The sequence below is a fragment of the Acomys minous genome (assembly GCF_964271855.1).
Source record: "Acomys minous genome assembly, chromosome: 3".
NCBI lineage: Eukaryota > Metazoa > Chordata > Mammalia > Rodentia > Muridae > Acomys > Acomys minous.
In genome coordinates, this window is record NC_140485.1 from 142,918,461 (window position 1) to 142,946,338 (window position 27,878).

The 27,878-nt window shown below is 49.6% G+C and overlaps 1 protein-coding gene and 1 long non-coding RNA gene across 3 annotated transcripts in view; one reads left to right on the forward strand and one right to left on the reverse strand.

The window, feature by feature from the left end:
- RPS6KA2 (ribosomal protein S6 kinase A2) overlaps positions 1–27,878 on the forward strand; it is a 376,214-nt gene that overhangs the window by 101,431 nt on the left and 246,905 nt on the right. Inside the window, exon 1 of one of the 2 annotated variants that reach the window (XM_084776490.1) lies at positions 2,401–2,421. The exons of the other annotated variant lie outside the window; for it this stretch is intronic. The gene's annotated coding sequence lies outside the window, so the exon portion shown is untranslated. Of the gene's footprint in view, positions 1–2,400; positions 2,422–27,878 lie in introns of those variants that run through there. 2 annotated transcript variants of the gene reach the window in all.
- LOC311594620 lies at positions 16,029–19,940 on the reverse strand. The gene is made up of 3 exons (XR_014778148.1): positions 19,820–19,940; positions 19,470–19,598; positions 16,029–18,142 (listed from the first exon to the last, which is right to left on the reverse strand). It is a non-coding gene; the product is annotated as an uncharacterized lncRNA (long non-coding RNA).

Here is a 27,878-nt window from a genome sequence, read left to right on the forward strand (position 1 = left end):
GTCATGGAGGATGGAGAGAAGATGTCATAGCACAGTGACAAGTGTCATGGAGGATGGAGAGAAGATGCCATAGCACAGTGACAAGTGTCATGGAGGACGGAGAGAAGATGTCATAGCACAGTGACAAGTGTCATGGAGGATGGAGAGAAGATGTCATAGCACAGTGACAAGTGTCATGGAGGATGGAGAGAAGATGCCATAGCACAGTGACAAGTGTCATGGAGGATGGAGAGAAGATGCCATAGCACAGTGACAAGTGTCATGGAGGATGGAGAGAAGATGCCATAGCACAGTGACAAGTGTCATGGAGGATGGAGAGAAGATGTCATAGCACAGTGACAAGTGTCATGGAGGATGGAGAGAAGATGCCATAGCACAGTGACAAGTGTCATGGAGGATGGAGAGAAGATGTCATAGCACAGTGACAAGTGTCATGGAGGATGGAGAGAAGATGCCATAGCACAGTGACAAGTGTCATGGAGGATGGAGAGAAGATGTCATAGCACAGTGACAAGTGTCATGGAGGATGGAGAGAAGATGTCTATAGACAGTGACAAGTGTCATGGAGGATGGAGAGAAGATGTCATAGCACAGTGACAAGTGTCATGGAGGATGGAGAGAAGATGTCATAGCACAGTGACAAGTGTCATGGAGGATGGAGAGAAGATGTCATAGCACAGTGACAAGTGTCATGGAGGATGGAGAGAAGATGCCATAGCACAGTGACAAGTGTCATGGAGGATGGAGAGAAGATGTCTATAGACAGTGACAAGTGTCATGGAGGATGGAGAGAAGATGTCCATAGCACAGTGACAAGTGTCATGGAGGATGGAGAGAAGATGTCTATAGACAGTGACAAGTGTCATGGAGGATGGAGAGAAGATGTCTATAGAACAGTGACAAGTGTCATGGAGGATGGAGAGAAGATGCCATAGCACAGTGACAAGTGTCATGGAGGATGGAGAGAAGATGTCATAGCACAGTGACAAGTGTCATGGAGGATGGAGAGAAGATGTCATAGCACAGTGACAAGTGTCATGGAGGATGGAGAGAAGATGCCATAGCACAGTGACAAGTGTCATGGAGGATGGAGAGAAGATGCCATAGCACAGTGACAAGTGTCATGGAGGATGGAGAGAAGATGTCATAGCACAGTGACAAGTGTCATGGAGGATGGAGAGAAGATGTCCATAGCACAGTGACAAGTGTCATGGAGGATGGAGAGAAGATGTCATAGCACAGTGACAAGTGTCATGGAGGATGGGAGAAGATACCATAGCACAGTGACAAGTGTCATGGAGGATGGAGAGAGGCCTGATTCTCTGAGGAAGAATGGGCGGTAAAGCTCAGGTCAGAGCACTGAGACTGGACAAGGAGTGTTTGACTTAGAAGTGTGTCTGTGTGGTCAGTGCTTTTGAGGGTCCCTTTTGTGTGAAGGTTACCGTTACTCTACCCCCATACTGCCAATACCAGTTAAGCTGCTGCTTAGGAAAGCACAGAAGGGGCACACAACTGACATCCAGTGTGTGTGTGTGTGTGTGTGTGTGTGTGTGTGTGTGTGTGTAAACTATATTAATAGAATTCGTGGTGGCGGGCCAGTTGAGCCCAGAAAGTGGCTGGGTGGCTCATGGTACATCTTTTTCTTTCCCATTATATCATTGTCCAGCTGCCAGAGATGTTCTGTGGTCAGTTTTCATGTGCTTGAGATACTTATTGCCACAGATCCGAGGGTTCTGTGGATGTCTTGGATGGGAGCCAGCAGCTTTGCCATTAACTGTGTCCCCTTGAGCGTATGGCTTGCATTCTCTGGGGCTCAGTTTCTTCACTTGAGGACCTCCCAGCGGCAGAAGGAAATTAGAGTGTTTAAGCCACGAGAATAGGCTCTCTAGAACAAAACAACAAATAATGGTATGAGAACACTGAGGAGAACCACTCAGCACTCACCAAGGGATCTGGCTGTCTTCCTGGGAACATGGGACATCTAGACTCCCAGCTGAGACTGTGAGATCCCACTCCTGCAGCTTCCTCCAGCTGCCACAGCAGCTCACTCTGGTTTGGGCTCTCTCAGGACTGGCAGACTTCAGCCCAGCTGGTGGCCTACCGCGTTACACTGGCTGCCCAGTAGAAAGAGCAGTACTATATTAAGTAAATGACCCTAGAGTTTGGCTAAGCTAGTTACTAAAAGTGGGGTGGCTGCATCCTGGCTGTAAGCAGCTGGTTGCCCTCCGCTGACTTTCAGATGATCTCGAACCGGGCCAGTGTTTACAAACTGTCCTGGAGGTCGTCTCTGATGCAGAGGCAGAAGATGCTTGAGGAATAAGACCATGCTGTTCCCTAGCCCAAATCACCAGCACCGGTAACCTAAGCGCCATGCTGTCTCGGCTCCGCCGCATCGCCTCTAAGTTCTATGGGATCCTGTTAGTAAGTACCTGCTTTCGTTTCGCGGAGGAGCCTTTGGAGAGGGTCGGGGTGTGGGATTCATCCATTCCTGCTTCTCACTTCATGTCTAAACACCTCTGCATAGTGACAGGTTTGAAATCTTCTCTCACTATTGCTTGCCACGCAACTTCCAGTTTGTTGTCTGACACATTTGCTTTGCCTGTTCTCTTCCTGCCTTTATTCCTGGTCCCTTTGGAGGCTTTGCTTGTAAAAGTTCCTTGAGCTGCGAGGTACCTGCTGCCTGAGGAGCAGGGCTTGGCCTTTCCTTCTGCGCTGCAGTTCAGTTACCATAACAGATTTGTGTGCCTGCTGGTCATGGGCTCCTTGGCGCTTCTGGGTCCCTTTCCTGCCATCTCTTTCTCGGTCATGCTTCTGGTACTGGGTGGCCCCTCTAGCTTCCTTGTCCCCTTCGCACACCTCCATCCCGTTGTGTCTCCCCGTTCTGCCTACCTTCTTCCTTCACTCTGCCTCAAAGCCAGGGGCGTCCAACACTTTTGGAAAAAACATGGACTGGAGCTGTAGCAGGCAGGAGCTCTCTGGGAGGTGTGGACTTGTCTTCAGGCAGGTGGCACCTCACGGGACACTCAGGGACATGTCTTTCAGCATGATAACATGCCCACCGAAGCATGGTGTGTCTCAGAGACCAGGTAGGGAGACAAAATGTGTAGGAGATAAAAATTGAGCTCGGGGAGGTGTGTTGGGGAGGCCCCTGAGCAAGGGTGGCGTGTGAGAAGAGGGCTGCTTATGCAGAGGAGCCTGGCAGGTTCCATGCTGTGTTAGAGAAGGGAGTGCTTCTGGAGGTTACTGGAGCAAGTGGGACACAGGTGAAGAAGGCCTCCCACATAGGACCATGACAACACAGGGGGACAGTCCCCAAGCAAGAAGGCTGGGGAGCAGGGCACTTTTTCCACAGCTGTTGGAGTCACATAGCAGGAAAAATACACCAGAGCAAATTTCAGGCCTCTTTAACACCAGAATCTTCTATATACTAGAGCGTTCTACCTTTTTCACTATAATATATTCATGAACTCTATGTATGCTGTTGACTGTCACATAAACCATCTGTAATATACACATGAACTGCATGTATGCTGTTGACTGTCACATAGACCATCTGTAATATACACATGAACTGCATGTATGCTGTTGACTGTCACAGAAACCATCTGTAATATACACATGAACTGTATGTATGCTGTTGACTGTCACAGAAACCATCTATAATATACACATGAACTACATTATGCTGCTGACTGTTGCAGAATATATCATCTATAATATATATGTGAGCTGCATGCTACTGGCTGTTGCAGATGCTGTAGTACTTAGGACCCAAGTATTAGGCTATTAAGGCTTTTCTCTTCAATAATGTCTCTATAGAACTTTACAGATCAAGGGCTAAGGATACAGACCAGTCAGTAAAGTGCTTTCTGAGGAAGCAGGAGGTGCTGAGTTTGAACCTCTAGAATCCACAAAAAAGCTGGGCACGAGGGCTGGCATGAGGGCTCAGTTGGGTAAGGGTGCTTCTTGCCAGCCTTGATGTCCTGGGTTCAATGCCTGGGTCTCATGTGGAGATGGGAGAAAGCCAGCTCCCCGAGATTGTCCTCTGACCTCTACATGCACTTGAAGGCCCATGCCTCCCAGATAGATGGATAGATAGATAGACAGACAGACAGGCGGGCAGGCATATAGATGATATAGATGGGTAGATAGAGATAGGTAGATGACAGATAGATGGTAGATAGACAGACAGATAGATGATACAGATAGGTAGATAGACAAATACATGATATAGATAGAAATATATATAGTTAGATGATAGATAGTAGATGATATAGATAGATAGATAGATAGAGCCAGATTACAGATAGATAAATGGGAGATAGATGATAGATAGACAGATAGATGTGATAAATAGAAAGATATATAGACAGATAGATGATATACAGATGATATAGATAGATAATATAGATAGATGATGGATAGATAGACAAATACATGATATAGATAGAAGGATAGATAGATATAGGTAGATGACAGATGGTAGATAGGTAGGTAGACAGACAGATGATAGGTAGATAGAGAGATTGATAGACAAATGCATGGTGTGGATAGATAGATAGATAGATAGATAGTAGAGAAATAGATGATAGATGATATAGATAGAAAGAAAGATACATAGGCAGATAGATAGATGTGTAATGAAAAAGCATTATGAGCTGGATATGCTGGTGTATTGGAGGCTCTGGGAGGGAAGACAGGAGGACGCCTCTGGGTTCTAGCCAGCCCATGTAGCTGAACTGACGAACTCCAGCTTCAATGAAGGACCCTGCTTCAAAGCCTGAGGGGAGGACTCCTGACATCTCCTGTGCTCTACACACACACACACACACACACACACACACACACACACACACACACACACGAGTAACATCTAATCACACATAGGAACACAGGTACATACATGTGTACAACCCCCTCAGAGTTGAGATATGTGCAAACAGCCTTACACCTGTGCATAGCAGACACCTGCAGAGGCTGTCATTAGCAGAGGTTTCCCTGGGAAAGTGGACAGACTTCCGTTTCTCACACAAGCACATAGGTTCGTTTTAATATCCTTGGCCACTTAAACTGAGGCTTACAGCTCTTGCTTTGGCAAAGGAGCGGGGATTTCTAAATAGAAGCTTTGAGTCCAGTTTGCATAGTGAGAAATTGGAGGTTGACCTAGGGACTTGTGTGGTGTCCCAGAAGTTGGTGATGAAACAAGGGGCTGAGTTGGCAGCTTTGCTCTAGCGCTGCCTACAGGGCATCCGCCACAGGAAGGATCGGTGCCTCATGTGTGGACGAAAACCTGAGCTGGGATATCTGAACCTGTGGGTCAGAGAAGGCATGAGCTTTGTAAGTCTCCCAGCCTTCCAAGCCTCTCCCCCACCCCTCCTCTGTGCATTTGCGTGTGCGTGTGCGTGTGTGTGTGTGTGTGTGTGTGTGTGTGTGTGTGTGTGTGTACATGTGTAAAGCTGCCTGTGACCACTGGGGAGTACTTGTATTAGAGACTTCTGCCGACAGAGGGTTGTCAGAATCCCCGTGTGCTCGCTGTGCTGACTGTCCTGTTTGGATGGCCCATGTTGCAGAGTAGACTAAGGGAGATTTGTCCTGTAGCATGGTTGCTCACACCCTCTGGGCAGAAGGGCTAGCCTTACTTTTTCCAAGCAGAGGATGTGTGTGTAAAGGGCCAGAGAGCAATGCCTGTGGGGGCAGCTCAGCCAGTAGAGTGCTTACCCCTCCCTGCCCTGAAAGCGTGAGGACCCGAGTGTAAGCTTCAGAATCAATGTAAAAAAGCCAGACATGGTGACACATGCATGTGAAACCAGAGCTGAGGCGGCAGGAACAGGACAGTCCCTGGGGCTCGTTGGCCTGGGGCTAGTCTAACTTAATTGGGAATTGACAACTGAAGTTGACCTCTGACCTCCACATGGATGCTCACAACATATGAATGTGTGTGTGTGCGCGCGCACACATACACACACACACACCCCTGTGGAGATTACACTTGACTACTTTTCACCTGTTCTGTAGAGTCCCTGTACCCACCCTGGAGGCATGGCATCCACCCCCTGGCCCAGCAGAACTAGGTCTAAGTGAGTCCAAGGGGCTCCCTAGGAATTTTAGAGTCAGCCTTAGCTTTGCTTGGATTGACTTTTCTTTTGGCATTCTTGCCTCATTGCTTGTGTAATTGCAGGCACCTTTAGGTCCTCTAGGCTGGGCGCCACACATCTCTACAGCAGGTGCGGTCCGAGTTCTGCCACAGGGAACTCTGTAAGGGTCTTTCGGGAGTGACACCACCTGCAGGGCACAGTCTTTCCCAGTTCGGCCAGTCCTTCATGTTAGCTAGACTATTCTATTCAAGGAAGGACACAGAAACAGTGTAAACTCACCTGGAAACAGGAGGTGCAAGGAAGAAGGAAGCGGGAGGGAGAGGGAGGAGAGATAGACATAGAGAGGGGGGCGGATTGATTGATTGACTGATTGATTGATTGATTGATTGATTGATTTTGGAGTCATCTTTGTGTGCTGAGGAAGGTTCAGCTCTGCTTGAAGCAAAAGGAAGTGCACTGCCAAGGTCACCTTCAGGGCTAGCCTTAGCTGTTAATAGAGTCATGTTGGAAGAAAGTGGAATTTATCCCTCTGCGCTCCGCATCCTGACCATGGCACAGAGGAGAGCGCCTCAGCAGCGTCCTTTCTCGGGAAATGTAGGTTAAGAGCCTGCTAGACCACACGTTCTCCATGGACAGCTGTGGCTTTCAGAGACAGATGCAGCTCACGCTTCATAGGCGCAGATGTTGAGTGTGACACATGCCACGCAGACTCAGCTGCTACAAGGTAGCATGAAGTGAGAGCATGTTGTGCCCTCACAGGTGGAGACTGATGCCCTGTCCCGTGGACCCTTCCTCAGGGACAAGAGGGAAAAGGAGACAGTGGAATTAGGATAGAAGCACAAGGCTCTGCCTGGGAGTTGCTGGAGCCAGGTCCAGAGGGCCACAGATCCAGGGGCCACAGATCCAGAGGGCCACAGATCCAGGGGCCACAGATCCAGAGGGCCACAGATCCAGGGGCCAGAGATCCAGAGGGCCACAGATCCAGGGGACCACAAATCCAGAGGGCCACAGATCCAAGAGGCCACAGATCCAGGGGGCCACAGATCTAGGGGCCACAGGTCCAGAGGCTACAGATCCAGAGGGCCACAGATCAAGGGGGCAACTGGCCGCTGGGATGGCTGCCTTCCCTGCCTGCATCCTGACCTGGCTCTGGAGCAAAGTTTCCAGAGTACTGAGATCTGGGGTCAAGGTCCTCTCAGTATTATGATGCATGGACCATGTCACTCGGTCCTCACTTCCTGCAGAGAGCCCCAGGTTTTTTATTATCTTCAAGCTCCATCTTGAAGATGTTGCTTCTGTCTCTGGTGCCTGCTCAGCCGCCATTGGAGCTTGCGCCAGATTCTCTTTTTGGTCATGATCTCCCAGGGGTTTAGGAGTGCCTGTATGCATGTGTGTGCTCAGATATTAATGTGTGAGTGTGGATGAGTATGTGTCCACATGTGAACATGTGTGCATGCACACACACATCCCAGAAGGCACCCCACACCTTGAGCTTCCAGGATTCTCTGCTCTCTGCTGGTTTCTGATTCCTCTCACCTTTTCAGTTCCAATCCCATTTTTATCCCACAGTAGGTGTGCACAGTGGTCCTCCATCCTGTTTATCCCACAGTAGGTGTGCACAGTGGTCCTCCATCCTGTTTCTCCCACAGTAGGTGTGCACAGTGGTCCTCCACTAAGGACTGGTTGTAACTGGCTGACTCTAACATTTTTAAGCACCAGTGAGTTCTCTGGACCTCAGAGTCCCACCTGGGAGGTGAGGGAGTCAGGCTGAAACCCAGGGCCTTTGGGGAGCTAAGGCTCTGACTCCCCACTGACTGATGGCTGTCTCCCTGGACCTCGCTCTGTCCCAGGCACTACCTAGCTCTCTTCCCTTGGCCTCCTGCCCACATTCCACTTGGAAGTCCTGGCCATCAGCTTTCTCTTTCCAGCCTCTCCTGGCCCTGTCACTTTTCCCCAAATCTCTCTCACGGCAGAGTGTTGTGACTCTGTGGGCCCTGGCTCTCATCCCAAACTATTCCATCCCAGAATCAGGCCTTTGTCATGAGGTATGCCTTCCAAGTCTCATTCTGCCTGCAATGCCTGGGGAGCCTTCTCTGAGCTGTGCATGACGGGCGCAGGCCTCAGGGCAGACCTGAATGCTTCATGCAGGCTCTGTTCCTGAGCCTGTCATAGCTGTCCCATGCCACATGGCTGATAAAGTGACTCAAGGCCAGCAGGACACAAGAACCCACACCAGCATCAGGCCAGCTAAGGGAGTAGCTGTTGTACACTTGTGGCCAATCCTGTAAGCTAAGTCATGGGGAGTGTGTCATAGGACATTTCTCACCTCTCCGACACCCACATTAGTACTGAGGAGAATCTCCCAGGATTCCTAACTCATCTCATTTGTTTTGGTAATGGCTTTTCCTAGAGAACCAAACACGTGGCAGAGCCACAAGCCAGAGCCAGGAAGGAAATGCCCTGGGTCTGTGTGCTTGACTTTACAGGGAGCCATGACAGCACATCTTGAAGTGGCCCTGCCTGTGGACTCACCAGTGTGCACCCATGGGTATTGTCCTCTTGTGATGGTGGACAGCCTGGCCATTGGTCGGGAGGCTGGGTTTCCTCCTGGCATGGGCTCAAAGTGTCCAGGCCTCTGAGCTTTCATTTCCCCAAATGTAAACCAAAGATACTTACAGAAATCAGTGTGTCCCAAAGTTTTAGTGACCTCTATCCTTTTTCAACATGGCTTCATGTTTTAACTTGAAACTTGACTTGTATAATAAAACACTCTGTTTTAAGAAAAATATATTTTTCAATTTTGTTATTCAAATCTATAACTGTGAGTCAGACTCTGACTGGGGCAAGCCAGCTAGCCGTTATCACTATAAACAGGTGGTTAGCGCAGTGGGGTTTATTTTCCCTCCTTTGCAGTGCTGAGATTGAACCTAGGACCTCAGGCTTGCCCCATGCTTGCCCAGGGAATGCTCAACCACCGACTGTTCCTCCCAGGCATGGTGAAGCACTCACCCACTGCAAATAAACAACCCTTAGCTTTGTCATGGGGCACAAGTGCACAAGATACTGGAAAATTGAAAATTTCGTAGGAACTCCTATCTCTGCCTGAGAAGACTACTTGTAGGAGCCTAAGAATAGATATTCTAAAGCCTTTTCTGGCATCAGAATTCACTATTCCTGCGATCTGTTTCCTGTGTGTAAAAAGATAAACTTGTTTCCATGAGATCTGAAGACTGGCTGGATGCAGAACAGAAGCTGAAAAACAGTGCAGAGAGCCACCAAATCCAGCTGGAAGCAGGGCGGTGGGCAGTGTGTCCAAATGAGGTGCTGCCAGTCATCGGATGGGACGCAGCTGGAGAGCCAGCATTTACGCTGTGGAGAATCTGCAGGGCAGGGAGGGGTGGGGCGGGGAGGGCAGGGGAGGGCAAGGGAGGGGCAGAACAGGGCGGGCATCAGTGGCTCCCAACTGGAAAACCTGATGAGTAAAGCTGATGGCAAGCCACTGGGAAGAGATTGGTGTGTCTGTCTCCGTGATAGCATTGTCATTCTGAAGAAAAGCAAGGGAGGTCAGACATATTGGACCAGACTCTCTGAACATAGAAGGATCTAGAAGTGGGAACAGAATACAAAGTCCCTATGACCAGCAATGAGCCTCCAAGTGCAGGTTTTTTTAGGTGTGTAAAGATGGGAGCCTGTGCCAGGACAGGGAACGCTGCCTCAGAGAAGTGGCTGAAGGCACAGTAAGAGCTCTGTGCCTGCCAGATATGACTGGGTAGATACCGTGGGCCGTGGCTGAGGCTGGCAGGGAGTGAGTTTGAAGACCCTCAGGCAGGTGTGGTACTGGGCGGGAGGGAAGGGAGAACATCTGACTACAGTGTTGATGGACAAAAGCAGTCTCCTTACAGTCGCCTTCCTGCAGCACTGAGGTGAAACAGCAGAGTCCTGGCTGCACCTGGTGCTAAAACTGGCTCCTGGTGGCTGAAACAACAACGCACGGGCATGAAACCAGAAACGTTTCGAGACAGAGGTTAAGTGTACAGAGCTCCGCTTGCTGGAGTTCACCGTGTAGCTCAGGCTGGCCTCCAACTCTTGGCACTTTCCTGATCCTGCCTCCCTATTGCCGGGATTACAGTGTGAGGACACAGCTGGCACTTGGCATGGTGTCTTCCATCTGGAAAGAAGTGGGAGCTGTGGGGGGAAACGGCACACGTCGCAGGGAGAGGAAGGAGAGTGGATGTCATCTCTCATCGCTCCACCTCCCCTTTATGCCACTTGTGCCTCGAGCAGGAAGTGCTGACTGTGACATGGCTGCCCTCAGGTCCTTCTCTGAGGGGCAGGGGTGGAGAACGCTGACTTCAGAGGCCCTGCTGTCTCAACTGTGGACTTGAAATCTTGCAGTTAAAAGTTTGGCAGTTTCCCGTGATTCCATCTAATAATCTTTGTTATACGGTTCAGTGCCCTCTGTTTGCAGCTTTGCAGTCTCTTAAAAGGAACCAATTAAGCATGCTGTGGTAAGATTCAGAGTAAGTTCGTAGAGTCATCTGTGTGTAGACCCCTCGGTGCCACAGGAGCAGGCCGACGCGATTCCTGACGTGGTTCTGAAGCATCTCAACCCTTCACCTTGGGGATGGTCATAGTGGCTCTAGCAGAGAGGGTGTCCAACCCCAGCCAGTGCCGGCCTGACATACATGACATAGCTTTGCCTCCTTTTAGTGCTGTCCAGTTTGTGAGTTCATGAGGCTTGCTATGACAGGGGGGGTTGGCACCCCTTTTATTGCCAATAATTTGTCAGAATCAGGACAGGACTAACGGAAATTACACAAATCATGTCTGTGATGTTGATTCCTTTTTGCGAACGAGAAATCGAGGCCGCATGGCATGCTAAGAAAACAGCAATATTGTTTGCAGGTGTCGACTGACAAGTTACCAGCAGGTACAAGCTTCCTTGTAAATTACAGCAGAACTTTCCAGAAAAACTCGCAGAGGTCAGTAGTGGCTGTGTTTTACATCATAGAGCTAAGCAGTCAGTGTGAAATTGCATGGCTGACAGGGAAGAAAGGTTTCGGTCTTGGCCTGGAAGCCTGCATGGCTTCTGAGGTGCCATATCCCTTTCCACCTGCAGCCAGTGAGCCTGGCCACTGTCCTGCCCTGTAGGCTGCAGGACCCCTCCCTCCCCAGCTCTTTCAAGAGGTTGCAGACACCATGCCTGCTTCTACCTGTGCTACCTGCTCTAGGCTCGCTGAGGCCCATGAGAACAAGGATACTAGCCCCGTTAGGACACGTGACAGCTCGTGCATCTTCTACGTGCCACACACACACACAGAGGGCCGGTGAACATGGTGGCGCACCTGCTGTCTGCTATAGCTCCATGCCTGGCCCGATTGTGACGTCGGGGTCTGCAGCTTGGATGCCACTTTTTCCAGCTGTGCTCACAGCTCCTGGTGAAAGCAAGGCTGAGCTGAGTGAAGATTGATGGAGCAGCGACTGTACTTACTATGGTAGATTTTCTGGCTGCCTTTGAGTTTGGAGGTTTGGGTGAGGAAATGCAACAGGCTGATTCCATTCTCTGTTGCTGCATTAAACTGTGTGAGATGACGTGATCAGGTGCCACAGGGTGTGCAATTATGCTAGTTATTATTTTTTGTTTGTTCTTGGTTTTTGAGATAGGGTCTCACAATGTAGACCTTGCTGGCCCAGAAATAAGTATGTAGACCAGGCTAGCTTTGAACTCACAGAGATCCAGCTGTCTCTGCCCCTTAGTGTTGGGATTAAATGGATGAAATCACTATCAGGCCTGGCACTGGGCATTTTAAAGATCAGTAAGTAATTCTTGTTCTAGAACCTGGAAACTAGAGTTCAGCGTGAGGCCAGGGTTGGCGTCTCTGGAGGCCCCTCTCCTCGGCTCCCAGGTGGCTGGCTCTTCCTCCCCTGTCCTCTCAGGTCCACTCTGCCCATACAAATATACGCCATCTCCTGAGCAGTGGTGTTAGAGGTATGTGGCACCACAGTCTCTCTTCCGGGAGAGATGCTGTAGCGGCAGCCATGTTTGGAGAGATTCCCTTCAGCTCTGCAGGTGAGAGTGTGTGGAGTCATGTTTTCAGGGAATGAGCTGATGTACCACTAGCCTCCAAACTCTGACGCTATGTAAGGGAACGCGTTGTGTGATGCTATGTAAAGGAATACATTGTGTGATGCCTTGTAAGGGAACACATTGTGTGACGCTACGTAAAGGAACCACATAGCACCGATGGATGGTTTGTGCTCTAGAGCGCTCTGTGCCACCTTGTAGTTTATCTAAAGGGAAGTCCAACCATGGCTGCGTGAAGAAGTCAGCCATAAAGACAGTGTGTGTGGCGAAGGTTCTGCCTCGTGAGTCTTCTGTCACCTTCCTGTAATGCTGGTGATTAAGCCATCAACTGTGGCAACAACCGTTTACCTCGTGTTTCTTCAAACAGATTTGATGCTCATGAGGCAGGTGCCGTATTTGTCTCTCTGGCTGCTGCATCCTGGTACTGATGCCGTCTTCTCGTCGCTAGTGCGGAGGGAAGCATTCATCTTTGTCCAGCCGTTTCCCCACCCCGCTTCCCCGGCCCTCCCCCGCCCCCCCGCCCCCCTCCTCCCTCCCCCCCCCCCCCCCCCCCGTCCTCTCCACTACCCTCTTCCCCTCTCTCCCTCACCTCTGCTGGTTTCTCTGTGTGACGCACACACAAGGAAAGATAACAGGTCTGAGTCTGGGCAGCAGGATAACGATTCATTTCCTTTTAAAAGCAGCATCATGCGCCAGTCTAACCTATGAAAGCTCCCTGTTCAAAGGACTGTAGGGGCACACTTGACAGCATCACAAAATAGGTGTATGAGTAAATGTGTGTGTGTGCGCGCATGCATGCATGTGTTTTCACAAGTAGTGAAAAAAGAGGCCATGAATTTGAACGCGAGTGGGGCAGGGCCTATGGAAGGGGGCGGAGGGAGGAAAGCAAGGCAGGGGAAATCTTGTAATTAAACTATACTTTTTAAAAAAACCAGAGCTGAAAACTCCTTGGTTCTAATGGGAGACACGACCAGTGTTCAGGGTTAACTCTCAGAGGTCTACATTTCCTTGCAGCTGATAGTGAGCCAAAGAGCAACTACTGCTGTGTGTGGCCCTTGGACCCACAGTGTGTGAAGAACGGGCTGGCTTTATCAGTTGCTTACTCTGTTCCATGGTGACAACAGCCTTCACTGGAGCCAGACAGAGAGCCTTGGGTGGGGCTGACAGGGAGCCCAGGAACGTGTCAGTGCAGTCAGAGACAGAATGAGTCATGTCACTCAGTTCTGGACTTTTTAATTAATAAGACTTAGATTGGAAAATAACTCTCTTGTCTTAGTGTTCTTAAGACATCTGTTTGACTTTTCCTCCTGCCTCGTTAGTGCTCCTGGGCATCTCCTCTATATACCCAGCCTGTGCCTTGATCTGGGTGAGCGCCATAGGGTCCCTAGTGAGAGCCATCACTTTACTTTTGCAGTGGGAGGGCAGAGAGCCAGGCAGTTTCCACAGCACGGCTCACTAGGAAGGGAGTGTACCAGAGAAGCAGGGGAACTGTGGGGAAGGCACTCTTCCCTCTCCTGCCATCTGGGGGGGTGTCACTGACCTCTGTCCCTGGCCAGATGACTTCCTTGTCCATTCCCTTATCAGACTTGCGTGATAATGATGCATTCCCCCTGTACGGTCTGTGTGGACAGAACCGTCATTGCTCTCCCCTCTGTGGCATCCCCGGTGCCGCTGTGTGAGGCTCAGCCTGCCTCCGGCATCCACCGCAGTGCACCCTCTCCTCTCATCACTGCCACACGCTTCACTTGTTTCCAGCGAGCGGATCTTATGCCCAAGGCAGCTGTAGGTACTCATGGGCATATTCCGTGAGTATGCCTATGTGGCGTCCTGCTCCCTCCGCCTCTGAGCCGATGGCCAGGGCATCTTTACTATGGTCAGGCTGAGCCTTGGATTGCCAGACCCATCCTGTACCACCAGATGATATCCTTGCCAGCCTTGTCTGGGCACCCTCTGTGTTTATGCTGATACTAGGATCTCATAGCTATGGGGTATTTTGAGTTACATGAGGAAAGAGAGAGGTATCACCCTGCTTGCAGAGTTTTAACTTTTCACAGGACCATGTGAAATTCAGATTTCTCTGCTTTCCCTCTTGTTGTCCACTTACCAGCCTCACCTTGCCTCAGCCCATCTCTAGAGTGCGCAGGCTGAGGCCGAGACTGTGCAGTGCCCAGTGTAAGGGATGTGGCTGAGCCCCGCGCAATCAGGTGGCTCTGACCATGAACCTCCGTTGTGTCTTTGCTCATGTCTACTGCTCGGTGCCCATTTGTTCACGTGGCCCTGGCTCCAGATGCTGCTGAGTGCTCTCACAGTCACGCTGCAGCAGTGGCTGCTCCTGTTCAGCCTGGGGTGGGTTTCCTGTCCAGTGGGCATGCCCATTGCCTCACAGGGCACCTTGTGCTCAGTCCTCACCTTGCAGCAGTGAGCAGTAATGACAAGTAACTGAGTCCTCTCCTTGTCTACCTTGTGAAGGGACATCTGCTAGGACAGTGGCATGGTGGGAGACTCTTGTTCGCACCTCACTCTCACCCACCTAGCTGCCTTCTAGTATCTCCTCATCACAGGCTCCTGGGTTCAGGAGACCTTGTCTGAGCTCCAGATGTGGATTCCCCACTGGTCCCATAAAATGCTTTCCAGCTCTAGACTTGGCCTTGGTAATCAGAGTGCCTCTGAGCTGAGGAGAGCTCAGGAGACAGCCAGGTCCCCTCAGTGCTGAGAGGCACACATCTAGTCAAGTTAAACCCACCATAAAATGGCTTATGTCTGGGAAGTGAGTGCATTCTGGCTGAGTTGAATTCCAGTGTGTTTCTGGAATCCAGTGATGACACTGGATAAGGAGCTTCCAGGTGTCAGAGAGGGCACACTGCTCAGCCGTCAGCCCTAGCCCTCGCTCCTTCAGTAGTTCTAAGGCAGACGGTTGTTCTGTTAGAAGCTAGTTAGAGACTTCCCATGGCATGTGCAGGGATTTGTGAGCACCTAGTGTGTGTAGAGGGTACTTCTATTTACACATAAATACAACGTCCACTGAGACAGCCTTGGCCTTCTTTGTTTAGTCATAAGGAAGTGTTTTCTGCTGTGTGTGTGTGTGTGTGTGTGTGTGTGTGTGTGTGTGTGTGTGTGTGTAGGGGAGGTCTTTCAGAACTGCAGCGGGGTGTAGAAGAAATCTGTTAACAAAACCTGTAACATCTAAAATCTGAATATTTGTTTCCAATAAAGAAAATATTAATAAGCAAATATTTATGATCCAGGAATTTCTTCTGAGTTATTTTTTCTCCAGCACTTCCATTGTGTGCATTCTCCATTTAGCATGATCCTTACCATAACAGGCCTGTTAGGGTTCACAGTGCCTCTAGGATCTGACAATAAGGTCTTTTCTTTCTCCGTACAGAGCTCATAAGCCCACAGCCGCATACGAAATGGCACAAGGGATTTTATCATGAAATCCAGTCTATGCAGGCTGTGACTCGCTCTGTCCTCTGTATGCCCAGCTGTTAACAAATAGTCATTTGTACTTTCTTAAGGAGAGGGTGGCTGACACAAGTGTTAGGCCACCTTCAAATCCCTCAGGGTACAGATTCTGTGGCCCATACAGGAATGCTGAGGCAAGTGTGCCTGGGTTACAGAACAGGGATGAGCTGAGTCTATATCTCAAGAAAGCATGAGGGGAGCGAGAGAGGCAGGAGGAGAGAGAGAGGCAGGAGGAGAGAGAGAGGCAGGAGGAGAGAGAGAGGCAGGAGGAGAGAGAGAGAGGCAGGAGGAGAGAGAGAGGCAGGAGGAGAGAGAGAGGCAGGAGGAGAGATAGTGGCCATGAGGAGAGAGAGGGGCAGGAGGAGAGAGAGGCAGGGGGAGAGAGAGGCAGGAGGAGAGAGAGAGGCAGGAGGAGAGAGAGAGGCAGGGGGAGAGAGAGCGATGGGTGGTCCACAATGGCGTTCCCTGAGGCTGTGGCACCTGGCTGTGCTGGCTTGCCATCTGCCACTGAACTATATGAGATGGTGACCTCCAGTGAGCCCAGACAGGTTAGCAGGGAGGTTCGGCCAGCTGCGGATCCCAGAAGTAGAACCTGTGACCTAAGAGTCTGACTAAAGCACCGGCCTGTTTAGAGTTTAATGACCATCCCTGCCTGTTTAATTAAGGGAGGTTTCTCTAACTCCACACCAGTCAGCACTGAGTCTGAATCCCAGAACCAGTCATAACTACCCAGTAGTCCTCCCAAGCCCCGTGGCCCTGCTCAGACTGTGGGCCGGAGCTCAGCAACACATGCCCTGTAGCACTGATGTGGTCACCGTATGTCAGTGATGTGTAAAATCTGTCCGAAAATGATGTCTAGTTACCAGTTGCAAACATCATGTCAATATTCTTGTGGGAGATTTGTAAAGAGAACAAAGTGAAAATGACCAGAGTTCATGGGAGAGCAGGTCTGTGTGGACTGTGGTGCAGGCTGCGTTCCAGCCAGCTGCGTTCCGGCTCTTGGTGCAGGCACCTTAGGGGTTTCATTGAATCTGCTGGACAGAGTATTCAAAGTGGGGAAGAATCCTAGAGTACAAAGTGGAGGTAGAAACAAGTCTCTGGTGGCAGTGCTATTTTAAACAAGAGAGAGGTGAGAGAGGCTGTGGTCCCCACAGGGCTCCTGCTACCCACCATCTGAGGTGTTTTTCTCTGTGCGACACCCAGCCCTCTGGCTCTGACCTCTCCTAGTCAAAGTTCTCAGAGTGGCTGCTTTAGTGTCCTTAAAGTCTTTCCTCTCCCCACGGTGGCAGTGATCGAACAGCGGGAACAAACTCAGGCCCAGCCAAGCCAGGCAGCCATCAGAACTCAGGTGCGTGGCCCCTGGCCTGTGCTCCGCCTCTGCACCGTGGCAGGCTGCAGTAAACGAGACAGACCATGGCTGTGGTTCCTGAGGCAATGAGTCCTCTTCTGCAGTGCCACCATCCTAAAAGATTCAGAGAGGCAATATACAGTGGACTGAAAGGACATCCGTTCATCTCACAGGCCAGGCATCGCAACGCCGTCATTAACCTGCACATACTGCAGGGCACCCACAGGCTCTGTAGCAGGCGTGTTGCTGCCTTCGTGGATTTGTGCAAGTTTAGCAGCAAGTGTCATAGTTGGTCACTGTTGAACGCTGTCACCAGTGCCTCAGAGTAACATCTGAAATACTTCAAGGGTTCCCTGTTAAAGGGACTTCATCGTCCACCTTGCATTTCCTGCGTTTTCCTGTGGAGTTGTTTGCTGTTGATAGAAAGTGTCGAGCTAGCGACAGTAGCCTGGTACACACCATAGATCACCGCACAGCGCAGAGATCCATAGGGCAGATCAACGCAGCTCCCCCGCTTTGTTCTAGCTATAACCTGTTTGCAGGTACACTTACATAATTCTGTGCGCTGAAATCATTGTATAGTTCGGTTTAAAAAAAAAAAATCCTGGCTGCCCACGTGCTGGGCCGCTGCCCTGCACTTGCTGGCTTGAACAGACGGTTGCAGATGGCGCTCTGGAAGCAAAGGCTGTGTTCTGATTTTAACCACGGAGACACACAGTGAGATACACTAGAAGAAACCCTGTGCACGCTGGAGAGGAGGCGCGCTCCGAGCTGGGAGCTTCACGCAGCCCAGTGGGGTCTTCTGGGACAATCAGGCCCTGGGACGTGCGGTCGCATGGTTGTATCAGGGTTCTATCCCAGCAGCTGGAAGACCCCTGTATGGAGCGATCCAGGGGCCATAACCCTAGGTGCACCACCCCATAAAAACAGCCTGTTCCACGTCAAATCTCAAGTCCCCAGCCTCACTGCTCTGTGTGTACACCTCAGATCTTGCCACTAGCCCCAGAGCAGGTGGAACTCCTGGTCTTCTGCCGGCTCCTCGGGAGACATTTCTCTGCAGATCATTTCATAGGGAGAAACAGGCAGGAGGCTGGAGCCAAGTCGGACTTCTGGATCCCACAGAACACACCAAAAAGGCAGGGCAGAGGCCTGAAAGAAATGTCATTCCCGGTGACCCTAAAGTGATGACAGTGAAAGATACTGATGACAGCTCCCTTCTTCCTACCCCACCCTTCCTGACTCCAGACAGACAGACAGTATCCCTCTTTTTTGTGTTCTCATTTCTGGTACAGCACTAATGTTTGTTCAGGTCTGTGGCATGAGATCCTGGAGAGCAAAAGCCAGGAGAGCCTCCTGTCACCCTCCACGAATGAGACCTGTGCTCAGCAGCTTGCAATATCTCTTCTGAGAGTCCCAGCAACAAGGACTGGTCTCCTGAAAATTAGCCCCTGGATTCCTAAGGATTGACAGCTGAGTCACTCTGTGTAGCAGTTCAGGCCAGGTCTGATAAAGGTGACAACAGTCAGCTTACAGTACGAGCAACTTGAATCTACTAGGAAAGACTGGTAAGAAGAATCCGTGTTCACATCGTGACCTCCTGCCTGCCTCATAGTGTTGAAGTACAGTTCTGTAGTCTGTGCTAGCGAGCCCACTGCCATGCAGGCTATCACACCCACCAGGACAGCCACGGGTGAGTCACCACTCACTGCCCTCACATGAGCTTTGGTGCCAGCTTCACAGGCATGCGCAGGGCTCACCTGCCTGAAGAGCCAAGGAACTGCTTAGCAGCATTTCCTTTGTCGGCCACCAGGGGACCCACGGTCTGACCTACTCCGTGCCCATACCAACAACCAAAGCATCCTGGCAGTGTAGCACTGTCCTACACAGACGAAAAAGGGGCAATCCCCAGCCATATGTAACGTGGTCTCCCAGGAAGGACAATTAAGAAACTAACGCATGTTATCATTAACATGGTAGTTAAAGTGCTCCAGGTTTCATGGGAGAAAGCCACTGCCTATCAGGAATGCGAGAATAAGTACCTTGCTTGAGTTTGAACTTCCGAGCCTCGGCAGGCACTAGCAAGGGAAGGAGGAGAAGAAAGGGCAGTAGTTTCCTGTGTAGTGTGGAGCTGCCCCGGAGTCCCCATAAGAATGAGGCGGGAGTCTAGTTACAGCCCCTATGCTGGTCTTGAGAGCTCCTCTCCCTGCGTGCTTTGATTTTAAAGTGACCTCTGACCTCCGTCCTTCACGACTATAACTTCATTGGTGCTGTAAGTTACGGTTTTGCTCACACACACACACACACACACACACACACACACACACACGGGCAGGGGAGGGAGGGAGGGAGAGGGGAGAGAGAAGAGAGAGGCCTGAAAGGCAGAGGAAGTGAAAGCTGAAGCGTTAGCGTGTGTGAGCTGCTGCTTGCGTTGGTGATGTTATGGCAGTTAACATCAGCGTTCAGCTTATGGACTCACATGGAACACTCAGCTGTTAAGCGTGGTCAGGTGTGGAGAAGTCTGAATCCAGTGTGAGCTGTGGAGTTGCGTCTCTTGTTGTCACTGGCCAGGCTGGCCTTGGAGCTGGGCTCCGTCTCTTTGTAGACCCTGAGAAGACAGACAGGGTCACTGTGGGGAGGGCATGAGAGGGTAAAGCTGAGGTGGGCTGGCCCGTGAGGGAGGAGGCAGGGCAGTGGGAATCTGGGGGCAACAGCCTGGAACATCACTGTGCCTCTGGTGGGCGCTGCACAAGACTCAAAGGACGCTGAGGCCTGGTCCTGCTGCAGCCCACTTGTCCCATTGGCTGACTTCCTGACAACTGGTCCTACCTACTACATGGTGAAAGGTGACTGCTTCTCTATGCTATTAAGGTCAAGTTTTTGTCAGATGTGAAGTTCATAGTTAGGCTTAAAGAATGCAGTTTATGTTGTTGGTTTCCCAGGGTTGCCATGACAACCTTCCACAAGCTGGGCCTCCTAGAACAATGGAGATTTCTTCTCTGTGGAAGGCTGATCACAGGCTATGCTTGGGCCAGCTCCCTCTGAAGGCTATGGGGGGGGGGGGAGTGAGCGGGCATGTTTCCTCCACTTTCTCACTTCGTTGCGTTCCGAGGCTTTGAAGTCTATAACTTAGTCCCTCACCTGCCCTCCCTCCCCTTTTCCTTCCTTCAATCCCTCTCTCTGTTCCTTACTCTCTTCCTCTGGCCTTATGAAAACACCTGCCATATTGAATTTAGAATAAACCCCACACCAGTTATAATCGTATCCTCAGTTGGCTTTATCTGCTATGACCCTCTTTCTGAATTAGGTTATATTAATGGTACAAAGGTTAGGATTGCCACTTGTCTTTCTGAGGGACGTAATTAACAACACTAGCCAGGTAGTGGGTGGTGCACGCCTTTAATCCAAGCACTGGGGAGGGAGGTACAGGCCGATCTCTGGCTTCGAGGCCTGTCTGGTCTACAGAGCGAGTTCTAGGACAGCCAGGGCTACACAGAGAAACCTTATGTCAAAAAGCAACATTAGTTAACACTCTGTGGACACAGTAAATCCCCAAGATCTTAATGTCTTTTGCATTTTTTTGTTTTGTTTTGGTTTGCTTTTTGGTTTTTCAAGACAGGATCTCTCTGTGTAGCCTTGGCTGACCTGGACTTGCTTTGTAGACCAGGCTGTCCTTGAACTCACAGTGATCCACCTGCCTCTGTCTCCAGAGTGCTGGGGTTAAAGGCGTGCGCCACCACACCTGGCGTGTTTTGTTTTTTGAGACAGTTTCTCTGTGCAGTTTTGGCTACCTTGGCATTGCTTTGTAGACTGGGCTGGCCTTGAACTCACAAAACCCTTTTGCCTCTGCCTCCCAAGTAATGGGATTAAAGGCCACCACTGCCTGGCTCTTTTGCACTTTTTATGTACTTAGACTATTCAAAATTTTCCAAGCTAAAATGTGCCTGCTGTATCCCTTCATGCCTGCACCCGGGACATTTGCATTCTGGAGATGGTGAGAGGACAGAGGTGGAGCTTCCTGCTCTGGCGCCAGAATCCCAGCTAGGCATTCCAGTAAGGACGCTCAGTCACAGAGTGAGCTTAAGAAATGGTGTTAGGGCTGGGAGCCTCAGGAGGTACCACAGTGGTGGCGCCTGTTCCCTGATGAAAAATTCCTTTTTGAAAAGTACATACTGAGCCAGGTGCAGGGGCACACTCCTGTAATCCCTACTGAGGGAGGCAGAGGCAGGTGATCTCTGTGAGTTCAAGGCCAGCCTGGTCTACAAAGTGAGTCAGGACAACCAAGGCTACACAGAGAAACCCTGTCTTGGAAGAAAAACACAAAACAAAACAAAAAAGTACATACTGTGTATCCTTCACAACCTAAAATTATGGTTCCGGGTCACTCAAGGTGATGGGCTAGTTAATTGCTCCTGTGTGCAGCATAGCAGAGTATCATTGATAGAGTCAGGGTTTCGTCCCATTCCCTCAATCTCTGCTCTATCTTTATCCCTGCACTTCTTGTAGACAGCACAAATTTTGGGTCAAGGGTCTTGTGGGTGGGTTGGTGTCCCCCTCCCTCCACTGGAAGTCCTGCCTGGATATAGAGGTGGCCACTTCAGTCTCCACATCCCCCACTGCTAGGAGACTCAGCTAGAGTCACCCCTACATCCTTCGTGGAGCCTACCCAGTCACAGGTCCTCAGCTTGTCTCAGAGATGCCCACCTCCTCAGTTTCCCTTTTCTCTCCCAGACCTCTTGCCTCCCTCCCCTTTTCTCCCCACCCTCGTTTCCCTCCCCACATCCTCTTTCACCCAGTTCTCTCTCTTCAGCCACCTTTGATGTCGATTCTATCTCCCTTTCTGAGTGAGATTCAAGCATCCTCCCTTGTTATTTAGATTTTTTTGGATCTGTGGATTGTAGCATGGTTATCCTGTACTCTATGGCTAACATCCACTTTAAGTGAGTACATACCATGCGTGTCTTCCTGGGTCTTGGTTACCTCACTCAGGATGATCTTTCTAGTTCCATCCATTTGCCTGCAAATTGCATGATGTCCTTGTAGTATTCCATTGTGTAAATGTGCCACGTTTTCTCTGTTCTTCAGTTGAGGGACATCTAGGTTGTTTTCAGTTTCTGGCTATTATAAATAAAGCTGCTTTGTCTGGCCTCAGTGGAGGAGGATGTGCTTAGTCCTGAAGTGACTTGATGTGCAGGTGTGGGTTTGTAAGGGGGGCGGGCTCACCTTTTCTGAGAAGAGGGGGGAGGCTGGGACCACCAGAAGGAGAGGAGGGAGGAGGCTGTGATCAGGATGTCAAATGAATAAATGAATAAATTCAGAAAAATTTTTAAAAAGAGAGAACGAGAGGGAGCCAGGCAGGTTCTCCAAGCCATCCCCAAATTTGTTCTCTTTCTGTGTGTCTTCTGTCAAAAGTGCCCAGAAAGCAGGGCAGATGCCAGCAGCAGGCACAACCGTGACCTGCACCCTCATGGAGTCTCTGATCTGGTCGGAGCATCCAAGTGACCACACACAGAGGCCTGAGTTCTAAGCTTCCTGTGTGAGGGCCTCAGCTCACCAGAGAAACGTTTGCCAAGAGGCCTGATGGGCTCTGGGGCTTCATGGCTGCATCCTGAAAGGCTGATCTCAGACACAGGTCTTGAGGGGGTTTGTGCCTCTGTAGTGAGGTAGCAGGATGAAAGCCTGGCAGGCAGTGAGGAACCAGGGAGCATGGCATGGGGTGAGGTGTGCATGGGGAGTCAGCAGCTGTCCCCACATCTGTACCTGGCTCCATGAAGGTAGCACGGGACTGACAGCCTTGCTAGACTTTTCAGGAAGAGAAAGGGATCACAAGACACAGACCTAGAAAATGCTCCATGGTGTCTGTGGTAGCATCTTGACAGCATGTGTGGACAATAGCCTCCTTCTGTGGGCCACTGTGTGATCTGCTCAGACACATGAAAGGGACACGCCCCTGACTTGCTGTCCTGCACAGCTGTTGGCCATCCTTGCCCTTAAGGACCCCCACAAAGCTTTTGCTAAAACTTAAGTTTTTAGGCACACCTTTGAATTGTCTTGTCTACTTTTACTTTTAAATTTATTTTGATGATTAATTTGATCATTTTCTTCCTTCTCCTCTACCTGGCCATTCCTCTGGAACTCCCTCTTTCTTTATCATCCAAGTTCTGTGTTTGACTTATTGTCTCAAGCGCCTTTGTAATTGAAGCATTTAGTGCTGTAGTACCCTCAATTCTGACTTAATTCTACATTTTTAATATCTTTTAAGCAACCTCTAATCTTCATTGTAATGATTCAAGGTTATTAAAATTTGCCTTTTAAAGTTGCCAATGACAGCAAAGTATCATGACTCATGTCTGAATCACAGACTCAGAGGGATGAGGCAGGAGGATTGTTGAAAGTTTGGGGCCAGCTTGGGCTACATAGTAAGATCCAAGTCAGTCTAGATTACACCAAGATGCCTTGTCTCAAAAAACCAAAGTTGCTAATCATATGAGTTGTTTTTAATTATGAAACTAAGGTTATTTTTACAGTATGGTATGAAAAAGCTAGTTCCTACAGTAGTGCTTACTAGTGCAATCTCTTCTAGATGTGTTATTGGTACACGCTTCGTGGCCTAAAGTACAACACACGTGTACTTAAAGAATACATAGCATACCTAGGCATTGTGTGCTATTCGTGCACATTAAGTCAGCTTTCTTAAGTATGTGGTTTAATTATCCAAATGCACAGTGATTTTTTTTTCTGTTAGATTTTTTTTTCGTTTATTGAGGGATGTGTTAGCAATTTCTCCAGCTGGTGATGGGTTTGTTGGGATGGGTTCGTTCTGTGGATTTTTGGCCAGTGTCTTCTGACACTGTGTTGCCCAGTGCGTGCAAATGTAGGTGGTCCCATCTTCCCTGTGAGTGAGTCTCACCAGCCAGAAGAGTGGCTTTTGTCTGTCCCTGCTTCTGTGGGAGGCGTTCCTCATCTCTTTTATTGCTAACTGCGTGTCATATCTTCTTTTCATTCCTCTGTTTGAAATCCTCCGTGTCTCCTGTTTTAGCACTATCTCTATAGCTAAGTTGTACCATTTTAAACACGTTTGACAGTCTTGTCTTTTAACTGGAGAATCTGACACGTTAATATCGATTGTAATTTTTAGTGTTTAAAAAATATTTCTCCTACTTTTTAAAATGTGAAGTGTAGAATTTGATCTTGCCTTGATGACAAACTAATAATCAGCCTGGAGGGCTGGAGAGATGGCTCAGAGGGTAAGAGCACTGGTTGTTCTTCCAAAGGACCTGAGTTCAATTCCCAGTAACCACATGGTGGCTCACAACCATCTACAATGAAGTCTGGTGCCCTCTCGTCTGTGCAGGTGTACATGCAAGCAAAACACTGTATATGTAATAAATAAATCTTTAAAAAATGATAATAATCAGCCAGGCATTGATTGGGCATAGTAGAAGGAAACATGAGCTTCCAGGATGAGAGGCAAGGGGCTCCTCCACTCATGAGCAGGCAGTCACAGGACTATACCCACACTGTGCCTTCGCCCCACAGGGACAGGGGGATGCTGGACTCACAGGCCTTCTGGTTGGGGAGCAGCAAGCTTAGGGCACTCTTGTTAGCCCACTCTTGTCCTAGGGGGAACTGTGACTTCTTTTCCAGGTCGCCTCCTGCATGCTATCCTGGGAAATGCTAGTGGGCTGAACAGACACTCTGGCCCCATCTTTTCTTTTTATCTGCCTTTAATGATGGTTTCGTTTTGTTCTTCTTTGGAATTTTTTCTCAAGTTACACGTTTTTACTTTCATTAGTGTGGTGCTTTTACACTGGATGTATATTTTTGTTGATCACTCCATGAACTTTAACAAATGTACTTTTACCTGAAATTATTTTGCCTCTTTATTGATCTCCAGATAAATACAAAGACAAGCCTTGAACTCAGATCATGATCCTTCTGTGTGTTCTGATTTATATTTTTATTACATTAATGTGTTAGTGTGTGTGCGTGTGCATGTGTGTTGTTTGTCTGTGTGTGCGTGTGTACCCTCACACCTCTCTACCCACTGAGCGATCTTGCCGGCCCTGTACGTGTGAGGTTTTAGAACCAGGACTTCATGTGTGACTGATGTGAAGCTCATGCTGTACAGTGTTCTAACTCCTGATGTGAAGGCTCGTGCTGTACAGTGTTCTAACTCCTGATGTGAAGGCTCGTGCTGTACAGTGTTCTAACTCCTGATGTGCAGCGCGTGCTGTACAGTGTTCTAACTCCTGATGTGAGGCTCGTGCTGTACAGTGTTCTAACTCCTGATGTGAAGCGCGTGCTGTACAGTGTTCTAACTCCTGACGTGAAGGCTCGTGCTGTACAGTGTTCTAACTCCTGATGTGCAGCGCGTGCTGTACAGTGTTCTAACTCCTGATGTGAAGCGTGTGCTGTACAGTGTTCTAACTCCTGATGTGAGGCTCGTGTTGTACAGTGTTCTAACTCCTGATGTGAAGGCTCGTGCTGTACAGTGTTCTAACTCCTGATGTGAAGCGCGTGCTGTACAGTGTTCTAACTCCTGATGTGAAGGCTCGTGCTGTACAGTGTTCTAACTCCTGATGTGAAGGCTCGTGCTGTACAGTGTTCTAACTCCTGATGTGAAGCTCGTGCTGTACAGTGTTCTAACTCCTGATGTGAGGCTCGTGCTGTACAGTGTTCTAACTCCTGATGTGAGGCTCGTGCTGTACAGTGTTCTAACTCCTGATGTGAGGCTCGTGCTGTACAGTGTTCTAACTCCTGATGTGAAGCGCGTGCTGTACAGTGTTCTAACTCCTGATGTGAGGCTCGTGCTGTACAGTGTTCTAACTCCTGATGTGAAGCGCGTGCTGTACAGTGTTCTAACTCCTGATGTGAGGCTCGTGCTGTACAGTGTTCTAACTCCTGATGTGAAGCTCGTGCTGTACAGTGTTCTAACTCCTGATGTGCAGCTCGTGCTGTACAGTGTTCTAACTCCTGATGTGAAGCGCGTGCTGTACAGTGTTCTAACTCCTGACGTGAAGGCTCGTGCTGTACAGTGTTCTAACTCCTGATGTGCAGCGCGTGCTGTACAGTGTTCTAACTCCTGATGTGCAGCACGTGCTGTACAGTGTTCTAACTCCTGACGTGAAGGCTCGTGCTGTACAGTGTTCTAACTCCTGATGTGAGGCTCGTGCTGTACAGTGTTCTAACTCCTGATGTGCAGCGCGTGCTGTACAGTGTTCTAACTCCTGATGTGCAGCGCGTGCTGTACAGTGTTCTAACTCCTGATGTGAGGCTCGTGCTGTACAGTGTTCTAACTCCTGATGTGCAGCGCGTGCTGTACAGTGTTCTAACTCCTGATGTGAAGCTCGTGCTGTACAGTGTTCTAACTCCTGATGTGAGGCTCGTGCTGTACAGTGTTCTAACTCCTGATGTGCAGCACGTGCTGTACAGTGTTCTAACTCCTGACGTGAAGGCTCGTGCTGTACAGTGTTCTAACTCCTGATGTGAGGCTCGTGCTGTACAGTGTTCTAACTCCTGATGTGAGGCTCGTGCTGTACAGTGTTCTAACTCCTGATGTGCAGCTCGTGCTGTACAGTGTTCTAACTCCTGATGTGAAGCATGTGCTGTACAGTGTTCTAACTCCTGATGTGCAGCGCGTGCTGTACAGTGTTCTAACTCCTGATGTGAAGCTCGTGCTGTACAGTGTTCTAACTCCTGATGTGAGGCTCGTGCTGTACAGTGTTCTAACTCCTGATGTGCAGCGCGTGCTGTACAGTGTTCTAACTCCTGATGTGAGGCTCGTGCTGTACAGTGTTCTAACTCCTGATGTGAAGTGCGTGCTGTACAGTGTTCTAACTCCTGATGTGAGGCTCGTGCTGTACAGTGTTCTAACTCCTGATGTGAGGCTCGTGCTGTACAGTGTTCTAACTCCTGATGTGAGGCTCGTGCTGTACAGTGTTCTAACTCCTGATGTGAAGCTCGTGCTGTACAGTGTTCTAACTCCTGATGTGAGGCTCGTGCTGTACAGTGTTCTAACTCCTGATGTGAAGCGTGTGCTGTACAGTGTTCTAACTCCTGATGTGAGGCTCGTGCTGTACAGTGTTCTAACTCCTGATGTGAGGCTCGTGCTGTACAGTGTTCTAACTCCTGATGTGAAGCGTGTGCTGTACAGTGTTCTAACTCCTGATGTGAGGCTCGTGCTGTACAGTGTTCTAACTCCTGATGTGAAGCGCGTGCTGTACAGTGTTCTAACTCCTGATGTGAAGCGTGTGCTGTACAGTGTTCTAACTCCTGATGTGAGGCTCGTGCTGTACAGTGTTCTAACTCCTGATGTGAAGGCTTGTGCTGTACAGTGTTCTAACTCCTGATGTGAAGGCTCGTGCTGTACAGTGTTCTAACTCCTGATGTGAAGGCTCGTGCTGTACAGTGTTCTAACTCCTGATGTGAGGCTCGTGCTGTACAGTGTTCTAACTCCTGATGTGAAGCTCGTGCTGTACAGTGTTCTAACTCCTGATGTGAAGCGCGTGCTGTACAGTGTTCTAACTCCTGATGTGAGGCTCGTGCTGTACAGTGTTCTAACTCCTGATGTGAAGCGCGTGCTGTACAGTGTTCTAACTCCTGATGTGAGGCTCGTGCTGTACAGTGTTCTAACTCCTGATGTGAAGCGCGTGCTGTACAGTGTTCTAACTCCTGATGTGAAGCGTGTGCTGTACAGTGTTCTAACTCCTGATGTGAGGCTCGTGCTGTACAGTGTTCTAACTCCTGATGTGAAGCGCGTGCTGTACAGTGTTCTAACTCCTGATGTGAAGCGCGTGCTGTACAGTGTTCTAACTCCTGATGTGAAGCGCGTGCTGTACAGTGTTCTAACTCCTGATGTGAAGCGCGTGCTGTACAGTGTTCTAAC